This window comes from Galleria mellonella, unplaced genomic scaffold, assembly GCF_026898425.1.
Source record: "Galleria mellonella isolate WM207_F2 unplaced genomic scaffold, CSIRO_AGI_GalMel_v1 utg64, whole genome shotgun sequence".
Lineage (NCBI taxonomy): Eukaryota > Metazoa > Arthropoda > Insecta > Lepidoptera > Pyralidae > Galleria > Galleria mellonella.
This window is the reverse complement of record NW_026442133.1, coordinates 7,147,510-7,161,708: the sequence shown is the minus strand read 5'-3', so window position 1 is coordinate 7,161,708 and position 14,199 is coordinate 7,147,510. Positions and strand designations below refer to the sequence as shown.

Genomic DNA, 14,199 nt, shown 5'->3' with positions numbered 1-14,199 from the left:
ATTACATTTAGGTGCTATATTTTTGTACTAAAATGTAATTTGTATTAATTACAAATAGTCTTAAATTGTATAAAATTAAGTGCAATTTGCATTAATAATGTATATTATGGTTATTTTATTATTGATTGGAAAATATAAATATAAGAAATTATCACTTTAAGTGTTTTAACCTAAAAACAATTACACTTGAATGCACTTGTATTTTCATTATAAGCTGATATCCATATCAAAAGTAAATGTGCAAAAGCATTTTAATAATAAATAATACTTTATTTTTCTACACAATTTTATGTATTATATTAATTTGTTATAGATGATTATTAATCGGTACGGAATAAAACACTAAAATAAGAAAAGTTATGAGTAAAATAAACAGACGGCTGCGCTTTCGATGTTAGTATCACTGATCCTAAGTGCATTCATCAATATGATTAATGGGTTCACTTTAATTTATTTTTCGTAATTCAATTTTTTTTTTTTACTTTTTATACTATCATTTTAAGATGCCGCTTTATGTGTATTTTTGATGGGTTTTTGCTTGTGTATTTCGCAAAGATTGATTATCTTTGAATATAATTATACATTTCAATATTATTAATGAAGGACAGATAGTTATTCTTTGCGTGGCTTATGATAAAGCAATATTACATAATTGAGTTTTTTATAAAACAAATCTGTCAATGTTTTTTAGTCAACGCTTTAACCGAAGCCAGTATTTAGTTCTCACTTGATGCGATATATTAGATAAGATTTATGAAGTCAGAGGCGAACTTTACAAACGCTGTCGGTGAACGTTTACAAAAAGCGTTCAGAAAGAACTCGACAAGTCAACAAAAGCAGAGAGGTAAAAGACTAAAACGGAACAGTATTTCGTCATCCGTGCTCTGAAGCACGAAGAATTCGAGATACAATGATCGGGGCCGTCACAGATAAGAAGGGGCCGATTGTGGAGAGTTCCCTGCCCTCTGTGAGGAGAGGCTGCGCATTTGTTATGATGACTCAATCTTTTCTTTGTATCCGAACGAGGGTGCCGTCCGCGTCGTAAGAAACATGCATAGAATACCACTTGAGACGCCCACGAATCTTTACGTAAGAGAAGCAGCAATTAACGTTGATTGTACGATCGTACTTCTTGAGGAAATAAATTGTGGTGTGTGTGTTAATAAAATTTATTGTTCACAAAATAAGAATGCATGAGAAAAACGTCGGATCGATCGTAAACATTTAGTTTGTGTTTGTAACTGTACAAATTCTCAGTAAATTTGAATTAACAGTTGAGTTGTGATAATTTATAACGGAAATGTTAGAATTTGTGTCAATTATTATATTATAAACTGCATTTACCTTACTTTTATTTAAGACATGTAATCGTAGGTGTGTATTTAATAAATTACTATCATGCACTTAGACTATAAAGAACAAAAACCGATTAAAAAGATTTATATAGAACAAAAAGTCCTGTATATAGTGCCTCTGCACTAGTGGACCCCCTAGAGTTTATATTTGAAGTAATCGATTAGGCGAAGAGAAATGACAGTGCGTCGGTTTGGATAGTCGATTAGTTAAGTTTTGATAATTGATTGCGGTTCGCTACTAGATTAATAAAAAATAATGTATGTTTTCATCTAGTTCAAGAATTGAAAAGTGATCCATAATAATATAATATAATAAATATACAATGGTAAAAAAAGAACACAATTACAGATTAGATAGGTGTATCAATTGAAATTCCTACCTCGTATCTAGTAACATCAGTTACAGTCGTTTAATAAAAATGGAAATATCTATTTTTTTATGATTTTCTTATAACAATATTTAATTAGATGACTACAAATGTATTCTAGAGATTTTGTGCCTGCAGGTGAATCGGAAACACCCCTTGTAAAAATCTAAGGGGGCGGTCTATTTTAATCAATAGATATTTAAATACTGAAAAAAGATAATGACTTAATTTCATTAGATGTAGCACATTTTATGTGCATTCAAATTGTATTAAACGAAATTATTCCCTAATTCTTTAAAGAATTTTTTCGAAAGATACAGCTATTACCAAATTAGTATCTTCAATCATAATACATTAAAAAATGTGTTTTATGCAAAGATGTTAATTATCATCAGACTAACCAGCCTGCAGCCATTTAATGCTTATTGCTGAACAAAGATATTTTTCATAGATTACCAATTCGAGTTAAATGACTGGCCAATTGCTGCTAAGCCTTTAGGCTATATTGGAAACCAGCTACGCATGTGTTCATTTTCAGTTAAAAAAACACAGTAGGTATATATTTTGTATTAAGTATGTACTAGAATTAAATAAAAAATAATTGTATAGTAGTTTCGTTTGTAAATATGAAATAAAAAAATTGTAATTCTAATATATTATATCACATAAAAAAATTAAATTCAGATAAATGATATAAATTTGTTTAATAGAAAGAAAAGGAATGGCGAATAGTTTATTTATTAAATATTTGTTTAGCAAAGATATCAATATTGCACGAAGAAACTAAAATTTAATACGAAGTAAGTACTAATATTATTAATTATCTTGTTATTTATTTTATGTAAAAACAGATTTGTTAGTAAGTGTTGCATAAAATAATAAAATCGAAAATATTTTCATTGTCAATCTCAATATGTTTAGAGGAGTTCCAATGGCGGGGCTTATTCAGTGTCTGGCAATATATTTCATAGATTATTAAAATGGAAATTATGTGTTGATTGTAATAAATGACACTCATTTTTCTTGCTTATAATTTTTATCATAGTAGTATATTGAGGTAATAAATACAGTTGACTTATATTTCCTGTTGACGGGCTAATATAAAATATTAGAATACTTATAATATACTTTTTGTTTTATTTTTATTCTTTATTGTACACAAAAGGTTATTGAAATAGAAAAACAAACACAATGGTGCACAAAGACGAGCTATTTTTATTTTATTATTTTTAGAGATATCTAAAAGAGATTTCTTCCAGTAAACCCAAAATTTTTAAGTTTTCTATCGATATCGAATAAGAAGAGATTTTCAATTTGAGTATATTTTTTTCTAAACTTTGTGCCGATTTGAAAAAATCTATCTTTAATTAATTGATAAAAGGTTTTCTCTCGTGTCGATTTCACACTTTGTCAATATTGAAGCTTTTTTGTAAAATACAATCTTAAATTATTTCTATTAAGAAAGCATCACAATTCTTTTAAATGAGAAATTGTACATAGATCGATTTTAAAAATACTTTGACCCGAGACGTACCAAAACCTTTCTTTTCTCTCTGAAAAATGACGATGCGTGGTTTTCGTTTTGGAAACAGTGTAATTTCACGAACATCAATCATTCAAGTCGCTTACCTTCAAAATTTTTAAATCACTCCTTTTATTACCTCATACCTATATTTTATGTAATTTTACTGCGAATTTATACATTATCCAAATCAACTATGGTACCCCGTAAACCTTAACATGACAGGAATATTAATCGATAATATACTCTCAACAACAATGTAACAAATCTTTTTAAAAACATATAATATGTAGTTTAATTAACATAAATTGTATTGCTACTACCATCCGTTGGTGGCCTCTAACATGACTTATCGAATAACGGCTTTATGTGCCCTCCGAAGCACTAAGTGATAATAATTTCTAAATTATCTAAACATTAATTTGAAAAATTTAATGCTATTATGTACTATCTGATCAAGTGATCATAGCTATATTTTTATATTTTGTGTCAAATACCTATATCCAAAACTTGTGTAAATAATTCCACCTTTACATCAAAACTTTTACACCACAATCCCAATTAAAATAATATCCACAAATAATTTTTAAGGATTTAAGAACATCGGTGGGTACATATTTAAGTTAAAGCGATGCCGTGAGCAAAAGCTACACGAAGTTATGAGTGGATGCTGTCGACCAACGGATATGGTGGCATCGTTTAGGGCTAGACTCTATGTTTAGAAACGCTCGTGACCGCAAAGCGCCGCTATACCCTCGGGACTATGCACAATTATGTTATGGTGTCAGAGATTAGTGAGCGAGACGCGGCACTGATCTTTATGGCCCCTTATTTGTTTTGTACCTGTCATTTAACTCGATGATGATATTTTTACTTATCAATATGCATGTTTAAGAAAATTATTTGTTCTTTGATTTATATACATAATATCTTTTATGAGTGATTTCAATTATAGACGTCTTGTAATGTTCTCGCATACAAAGATATCAAGAAAATTATTCATATTACATAAATATTTAAAATTATCAACTTATTACTTTAAATAAAAAAAAATCCATTCCAAAGTACCTACTGGTTATCTCTGCAAAGGGACAAAAAATTTTAATAATGTAATGCAAATACATATTATTGTTTTGTTTTATTTTATATGCTTGTTTGCTATTGTAAATTGCATAAAAAAAATCGATATAATGATTTAATTGTATAAGTTATATCTAAACATAAAAATGTTACTTAAATTTTTTTTCAAACTTTGTGCTTTTAGAACACATTGCAGACTACACTTACGTCCATGTGTTGCATAGAGAAGAAGAGAATATAGTAAGAAATATATTACGTATAAATTTGAGTCATTGAGAGTTGAGAGTTTGAGAGTTGAAGACTCAGAAAGATATAGATGGACTGTGTGAAATATGATATGACAAGAAAGGAAGTGACTAGTGAGATGTTTGCAAGTAGAGATGAATGCAAGAAGAAAACATTACGCCGATTACGAATAGATATGGGAAAAGGGCAGGAAGAAGAAGAGATCACATTTACGGATCCACAATCAAGTACAAGGTAAATGTTGTGTATGGAAGATTATGTGTGTGTTATTATATGTTTAACATTATTTTTATCTTAATATAAAAAAGGAAATAATTGATCGTATCACGGTCACAAAAAACATGTCTGAAAAATAATTCGTAAGTGTACTATGTTTATTTTAAACAATTGTTGTGTACCCCACAATATATCCGTAATTACCGAAAAATATGATTTATTTCCTTCTTTTAAATTCGAGTAAAAAAAGTGGCAATCTTTTTTAAACATTTAAGCATATGCCTATCTGCGCGCGCAACGGTTTACCGCGTGCATTAGCATGCGACCGCTGGGTCCGCCCACTACTGACTATCGGCCGCATCCTTGTAAATATATGTAAAATATGCACAAAAGTATTCCGGATAAAGTGTATCGATAACAGGCGACGCAATTTGCATCGCTCTCGGCGCACAACTCTGTATATTTGGCCCTGTGTTTACCGAAAACACGAGAAATTTCACGTCACTTCATAGCGGCAATGCCCAGCGGCGGCAAATCTTAGAAGTTCACGAAACAGATACATTAATTATATTCATATCCCATAGTACTTTAGGTAATATTGCACTAACAAATTTATAACTTAATAAATTTACAAATCCTTTTATTAACTCACTGAGCGAGTAATTAACTTTTTATATTAGTAAAATAATTATAGACTCAGACTTTAGATCATTTTTAGTACTACTAAATACAATATTCGTGACTTTAAAAACATACATTTTTAAAACTGATCTGCGTCCCACTGTTGATGAAATATCTCCTTTTTATTATTCTTATTGAGGACAACCTTCTACAAAACTTAAACCTGCTGCATACTAAATACAATATTCGTGACTTTAAAAACATACATTTTTAAAACTGATCTGCGTCCCACTGTTGATGAAATATCTCCTTTTTATTATTCTTATTGAGGACAACCTTCTACAAAACTTAAACCTGCTGCACAATAGTTCAGATCGTCAACCCATCTATGTTATGGTCTCCCATGCCACCGATGCCCGTCGCATACTGTTCAGTATGATTGTACACTTACAATTTATTAGAATTTTTCATTAGAATAGAGACAAACCGGAGTTAAAATTTTTGCAATTTTGTTAAAGACCACGTTTGAGCACCATTATTTTTGCTTTAAATAAATGAGAAGGTCATAATTCATTAATCTTTCATAGATTAGACACTTCTTATATATTTGATAGTTCAATATACTCCACAGCACCACGATATTAATTTGCTATTGATACTAATATTTTGAGTATGTTTTCACACTGAGCTGCGATTGGATCACGTTTTCCATACACATTTGGATTGAATATAAAAATCAAGTATGCTTTATTTATATGTTTGAGCATTATTAAAAACGGAATTTACACATATAATCTTACTTATATATACATACAACTTAGTTATAAAACTTTGAAAAACTGTGTCTGGAAAGAAACTATATCTCACTACATAGTATAAAACAAAGTTGCTGTCGCTGTCTGTCCGTCCTTATGTACGCTTAAATCTTCGGTTTTTTTAATAGATAGAGTGATTCAAAAGGAAGGTTTATATATATAATACATACATAATATTGTAGAGAAACACTGACAAATTTAGAAGTTTCTAATGTGATGTCGTAAATAAACACATATTTTTTTTGCGCTTACATTGCAAACGAGATAAATCAAAATAATGTATTACAGTATTGTACACCTTAAAAAGGTCAATAAAAAAGTCCGCAATGATATATGTCTATCTCTTAAGGATAAATAAATAAATAACTTACAATAACCATTTTTATCCTTTACATTTTACGGGAAAAAAAGGCTTATTTACGAAGTGATTTTAAGCAATACAGCATTATTTTTTATCCAATTAAATACCTTAAATACATTGTCTATTTAATATAGATCAATATGGCCCTATCATATTTGCATTGTTTAATAACAAAAAAGCTGTAAACGTTATTTATAAGGGCATTCAAAAGGTAGGTATAATTAGCAGCATTGCATCCGTGCGAAGCCGGGGCGGGTCGCTAGTTTTGTTATATTATTGTTCCTACAGTAATGTCGAAAGTTTTGCGGTTTGCATACCTACCTAATTTGAATGCGAAAACCATTTCATCTATAGAATAAAATATTTCTTTGTCAATACAATAATTTAAGACTTACGACCACAATACGACCGACCTATGATTTTATTAAACACATTTTGTATTATATACTTTTTTCTGCTAAAAAGCTGTGCAAAATTATGTATTTGTTAAGTTACAGTAGATGTTATACAAAGAAATATCGTTAGCCTGCAAACTTTCTTGATTTTTAAGTCGCTTGACTACAGTCACAATAAGTTTATAAATCATGAAAAATAATTACACTTATTACATCCAGTAACAATTTACTGACTTTCTCTTTCTCCTTCTAACCCTGTAATATCTGCATCTCACTCACTCGTTCATTTGTGATATTTAATACCTTGAATTATAGATACATTCATTTATAAAAACCATTAAATAGTGCTATATGGCCTTTAACATTATAAAGGTTATTTGTTAATACCTATGCAGTCAAAGATAACAGCTTGCGCGAATCATGCAAGCCCCTACAATTTCTCCTAAATTCGTAACCTGAGGGAATTATTCCCATATTATTGCTTGATCGACAGTAGGTATAATTATATAAATTTCGAATTTTCAAAAAGAATATTAAATTATATATTTGGAGATTACCTATATTTATTAGTATTACAAGTAAACATTTTTGTCTTAATAAAATTTAAAATTAAAATAATATAATAAAATAGATTTAATATAATCTTTTCTGGATTAATAAAATTTAATTTTTAACAATGAATTTACAGTTTAAACAAAAAGTATTATAAACGCATTTAATACCTCACCAAACTAATATTTTAATAGTGTTTCTGTAGTCTACATAGCTAGAAAAAATTACGTATTAATTTTGTTGATTGCCGATTTTATTATTTATCGAATACATTTTGCACTAAAAAAGAAATAAAAAAAACTCTATATTGAAATTAGATTATTAATTGTATTTGGCATTTGTATCTTGTAACATAAATATGCGTAAACGCATCTTGCTCGTTAGCGCCCACCGCCAGTGGGAGCCTTGTCTTAGGTATGAATCAAAAATAATTTGGTTATTTATTAAAAACATTGCCGATGACTTTTATACGATACTAATGACTATTTACTTGTTTAGAAAACAGTCGTGTAAAAATAAACTCACGACTCAGACTCCCTCCAACAATACGATATTTTTTGATGTTGGGATTTTTTTCATATGAAATTAACTTATGGCAACAGGTAGGTATTAATTGGTGCAGAAATATAATTATAATACAACCGTAGCAGATTTTTGTTTCCTAGACAACCAATAATTAATTTAAACTATAGAGATGTTTTAGCTATAAAGTAGTATGCCATAAAGCAGTACATTCATTACATTGTTGTATTTTTCTCTAAAGGGTAAAGTAACGAGTGCAATTTCTGATATAAAAAATCTTTCAGAAATAGCATTATATTCTTAGAGGTACGTAGATACTCGTAATATACTCCGTGATATGTGTCATTGATTTCTGTGTTGTAACTGTGGTGATAGCATTGGTCGTCTTTTGTGAACTTTGGTATTACTAGTAGTAAATATTTAGAAAAAATAAATAATTTTCTATCATCGATACTTGTATGCATTGTACAATCATCTAGATTGAAATATTTGACAACATAGATTGCAAATATTTGTTTAATAGCCGTATCTTATTAAATGATGCCATTAATGTTTATAACAAAGTCGAAGTGAAAGCCGGAAACTTTAAGAGGTTGCAGTAAACAATATTCGCAGTCTCCAGGCAAATAAACGAAGTACACGAGAGAAAATCACGAGCTCTGAATTTTTCAATGTCGGACCGGGATCGAGATCAGCTCTGGCGCAGCGGCGAGCACAAAGCACCTAACGATTAACGAACTGAAACCAAATGAGAGCATATCACTTTTGTTTCAACTTATGTTTGTTTTATTTTATTTTTAATAATAAAACATTCAAACCTTTTGTATTTACACTATTTATAACTTCAAGCATTGTTATTACGAGATAGATTTCTTGTAAGAATGTAAATTGCATTAATATTACTCTGTAACAGAATAGATTGCTCTTTGATGATCATTTTTTTATGAAGCAAAACAAACCAACTCGGTCATTGCGATGAAATCTATAATCTGCGATATATCGAAAAGTGCCAGTCATCGTGATGAAAATAATAGCAATAGCAACAAAGGAATTATAATGTCTGCTGCCAAAATGGCACAATAACAGGGCTGTCTCACAGGTGGTTCGAGTACGAGCGATTTATCGCCGGGCGATATAACCGTCCGATAATGACGGACTGTACGCCGACAGAGCCGATGTCGCAACACTCGCCGATTTGGGTTTGCCCGTCGGTCATCTCTAACGATGGAGCGATAATTAAGATCGGACGTCGGCATTATTTACGCCCGCAGCATAGTACCTGACCCGGCCGCGAGTTGGTCACGACTTTTTCCATGTTAGGCGATTCTATTGTTGCTTACTCGTGTTTCGTTTAGTTGGCGCGCGGCGAGCTCTATTTGTACCGTGCAACTTTATCTGCGAACTCGGTTACATCCGAGTGGATATGAGATATTCAAATATAAAAATTGTCTTTAATATAAAAATAAATCTTACGTTAACTTAGACTTTTTTATTATTATTAAAAAGACCTATTTCAGTAATTTATACTATACATACAAATAAAACGGGTGTGTCTGTAATATTAAAATAACCGTTTTTTATTACATATATATGAATATACATATATACGGTACAGACAACAAAATAACTTTTTTTACAATTTTTGTCTGTCTGTACTGTCTGTTTGTTCCGGCTAATCTCTGAAATGGCTGGACCGATTTTGACGGAACTTTTATTGGTAGGTAGCTGATGTAATAAGGAGTAACTTAGGCTACGTTTATTTCAGAAAATTAAAATAATGTTGCAATGTCCAAATACTGACCAGTACCGCGTGCAGTTAGGCGGAACGAAGTTCGCCAAGGCAGCTAGTTGACAAATATAATTCAAGAAATGACTGATGACATTATGCTTTTATCAAGTATTTTCTTAATGCCTTGGGATATCTCATATGAGTTTGCTTTTTAATATATATATTTTTTTCTATAACCTATTTACTTACACAACTTCATCACAGTACCTGAGACATATTGATTGGCTAAGATAGAAAGTAGTCTGTTTTTCTCTATTACTTGTATACCAAATTTAATGAGAAGTAGTCAAACTATTAATATACCAAGAAATGACAAACAAATAAACTCACGTTAAAATTTATAATTTGTAAATTATCCTACTAGCATTATAAAGAAGAAAGCTTGTGAAAATGTTTGTATTTTTAAATATTTAAATATTTAATCTTAATAAAATTGCTAAGGAAATAACATTGAAACAAACCCTATCGACTAAAAAATAATCATTAAAATCTATTCACGTAAAAAACAGAATTAAGAATTTCTTTTAAATCGATTAAAATTATTATGGTTCCTAGTATCTAATAATAAAAAACAAAAAGATAAGGAAAGTATTGGAAGCACCTTAGTTGTAATTTTTAATCTGCGAGTATCGTAACATAGATCAGCGATCGCAAGCGACACCGTTTGCATTGCAGTGATGTTTTATGATAATCATAGCAACGAGTTACAGCCGCGATCTCCTCGCAGATACAACTCAACCCGACCTTTTACATTTGCTATTGCAGTGTAATGTCTTCTAACGTTTATTTAAATAAAATATTTGCAATCAATGTGCTTATAATTTGTATATAATTCAAAAAGATAAAGTTAGCTATGTAAATTTATTAATATCTATTTAATAAAATAATTTTACCTAGAAAAAAAATATGTGCATGTAGTCTTTTTCACGCTTTATACTTTCTTGTGAAAATTTTGAATAGTTATTAGTTATATACATTCTCAAACAATAAATACCACATATGGGTATCTATGATACATACCTATAATTAGTCATAAAAATATACGAAAATTTTGAATCGTTATAAGTGGTAGATGTAGCGACATAATTTACCGTTTGGGTTTATTATATTCAACGCACAAAACATTGAATAGCTTCTAATTAACGATAGCAAAGTAGAAAATAGGAAAACCCCATTAAATTGTGAAGACGTGAGTATGATTTCATGCTACACGTTAAATAAATGTCAACAGTTTAATTAACTTTGTATTTTTTTAAATTAATCTTTTAATTAAATGACTTGTAAAAAAATTTACATTTAAACAAAGAAACATATGTTAAATCTGATAATAGTCACGACGAGATTTCAGTTTACTTTCTTTTAAGAACTACGGATATTAAAATCCTGAGAAGCCTACGTTCTTGCGTCTTTTTAGTAGACGGGCGACAATTTATAGTGATAATATGCGCTTTTACTGTTGTAACTTTATTTTGAAAAATGTAATTGGTTGTAAATTTAATCACTTTTATGGCACTTGTATTTACGGCTCTAGTTTAATTAAGAAGTATCAATATAGGTACATTTATAAAATGACTGTATACTTAGTAAGCTTATATTTGACGACATCTATAATACTGAAGTAGGTACGTTAGTATGCGTTACTGCAGTTACTGTAATGTAGTTAGTATGTATAGATGGTGGTTACCACTAATTTAGGTGGGCCCTTAGCCTGTTTGTTTGAATAGAATAGAAATAATCTTTGTTTAAATTGCTGCTGGGTTCGGAATGTTCTTTTCAGTGAATAACAACAGTTACTCTTTTCAAATTATTATATACAAGATAATTTTACATTTATATGGGTACTGTGACTAATTAGTATTTAGTACTATATGTGTATGTATGAGTCGATGGAAAATAAACAAGTAAACATAAGCAGAACAATGCCAACAAGCAGTGCCCGTTCTCGAGTATGACAAATAAATCAGTCATCGTTGCGTTCAACCATATTTTAGGAAAATCAATGATACGGCTCACTACGCTGCCATCAGTCCTTATAATAAATATGACTAGCTTCAAGTTATTCTAAGTTAAGTTGCTATTCTCTATTAAAAATTTCAGATTTTAAAGTTTTTTATATTTTAACTAAATGATTAAAGCACCGACGATACACCTAATGTAAAATCGTACAAGTGATGTTCAAAGGTGTCGTTTGCATTAGGGATTTTGTGCCTTTTATTTTAATATGTGCATAAAATGTATCTTATTTTAATAGGTATATAAATAATGCAGACAATAAGCCAAATTCTTCCCATTTACTATTTAAAATCGGACGCATAAACATGCCTAAAGTCATCGACATTACATTTAGACAGTTGCTAATGGATATTCTATCCATATATTATAGTAAGACAAAAAAACAGTTATCTATCGACCATACAATCCCATTAGTGTAATGAATACTCCGCATATGAAATCAATTGGCTATCATTCTATGTTCCTTGTCGTCATGATGGATGATGTTGCTTTGCGAAATAATCTGAAATAATGCACTGACTCTAATATTGCCCAAGTTTATTTAATTTTATATACATAAACTTATAGAAACAAACATATCTTTCAAGACAAAACGTAATGGTTTTGTAGTCATGATGGGTTTTCAATAATTATAATAATACTATTTATTAATATTATAAATGCGAAAGTTATAAGAAAGGATGGATGTATGTGTGTTACTTTTTCGCGAACAGATTGAATTGAAAATTGGTACACGAATAGGTTATATATAATGTTGTATGTAGGATATTTTATGTACTCTTCATGAGGATAATACTGCGGGATACAACTAGTCTTAGTGATTAGTTTACTATCTACTGTTAATTACTATAGAAATTTTAACAAAAAACTATATTATTTCATATTATATTATGAGATCATAGACTCTCATGCTCACTATTAATTATTTTATACCATAAACTGACTACCGTAAATATCTATTATTTCTATAATATAAAACTTTCATAGAATTGGTACTAGACTACTGTGGAAAACTTCTTATTACTTTGAGTAAAATGTATTTCAACTAAATTATTCTTACAAGTATATAAGTATTTCATGTACTTTGTTTTTATTTGTGAGCAATAAATAAAACAAGTAAAAATGCCCCTAGTTAAGCTGTCGTCGACACGAGTAATCTATGAGCATGCGAGAAACGAACAATGTTACAGGACTACATTCTAGAGCTTTTTTTAAACAAGCACTGGATAATTGAAACTGACTATTTTTTCTTCGTAATTTCATTAAAATTCTCATTTTAACAGTAAAACGAAGCGTTATCAAGCAGAGCAAAAGCACACAATGGAAGCGAGATCGTTGTCTTTTGACTGTGCACGACGACCACGGGTTCAGTTCCCGTTCGACGAAATTCAGGCTAACGAACGGCCCTTCTATAGTCTTGTTACCTATATATGTTTTTATAGTACCTATAATAATAAAAGCAAATCTAATTTAACTTATTGCCATTTATATATTTTTAAAAGCAAGTTTCTGTATGCTGGAATGGCTTAACCAATCGTCATACATTTTGGTATACAAACAATATTTTGATTGAAAATGGACAAAGGCTCCTTTTTATCCCGGTCAATCAATATAACTTAATCTCGCGGACGAAATTGGTATTTTTATTCATATTCATCAATCAGTCAATTATATTCATTTAGATTGAGGGACACTACTGAAATCTGATTTGAGAGATTTTAAATATAACTCAACGTTATAACGTAAAAAGATGTTCGGTTTGTATTTTGAAGAAAATTAAATTATTTCTATATTTACAGAATATTCTATTTTTAATGTTTAATATACAATTCTGATACGATTAATATTTTATCTTTAAATAGGTATATTCTTAACAAATTAATATATTCAGGATTTGAGACTATGTAATACAGTAAACTACACTAATACTTATTTTTTTTTTATTAAGTAACACGGATAATTTGTAAAATAGTAAATAAATACACTTTAATTAGATGTAGTAATTATAAGTATATTTTTGAAATTTAATGATCAATATTAGGAAAAGTAGAAATTTTAAATTGTTTAATATATATTTACAATAAAAATAGTTAAAATGTAATGTGCTATTACTAGGTGTTTGGTTAGTGTATCTACTGGAAAATGACAGACTTTTTTGTTACTAGGCCTGATAATATATTACTTATTACAGTTAACCTGATATTGAGTTACTATTCGTGAATATTTTTGTTTGCTAAGTAATGAAATTTATTATTATTTTATGCTAAATATTCTTTTGTTAACGTAGTAATGATTAGTTTTTATTCCGCATAGAGATTAGTTACTGAACAGTACTTAAAGCAAA

General features: G+C 29.5%; 1 protein-coding gene across 1 annotated transcript in view; it reads right to left on the bottom strand.

Annotated features, from left to right (window-relative positions):
- The window catches only part of LOC113512625 (cadherin-related tumor suppressor), a 135,873-nt gene that overhangs the window by 19,645 nt on the left and 102,029 nt on the right, over nucleotides 1-14,199 (bottom strand). The gene's annotated exons all lie outside the window — the stretch shown is intronic.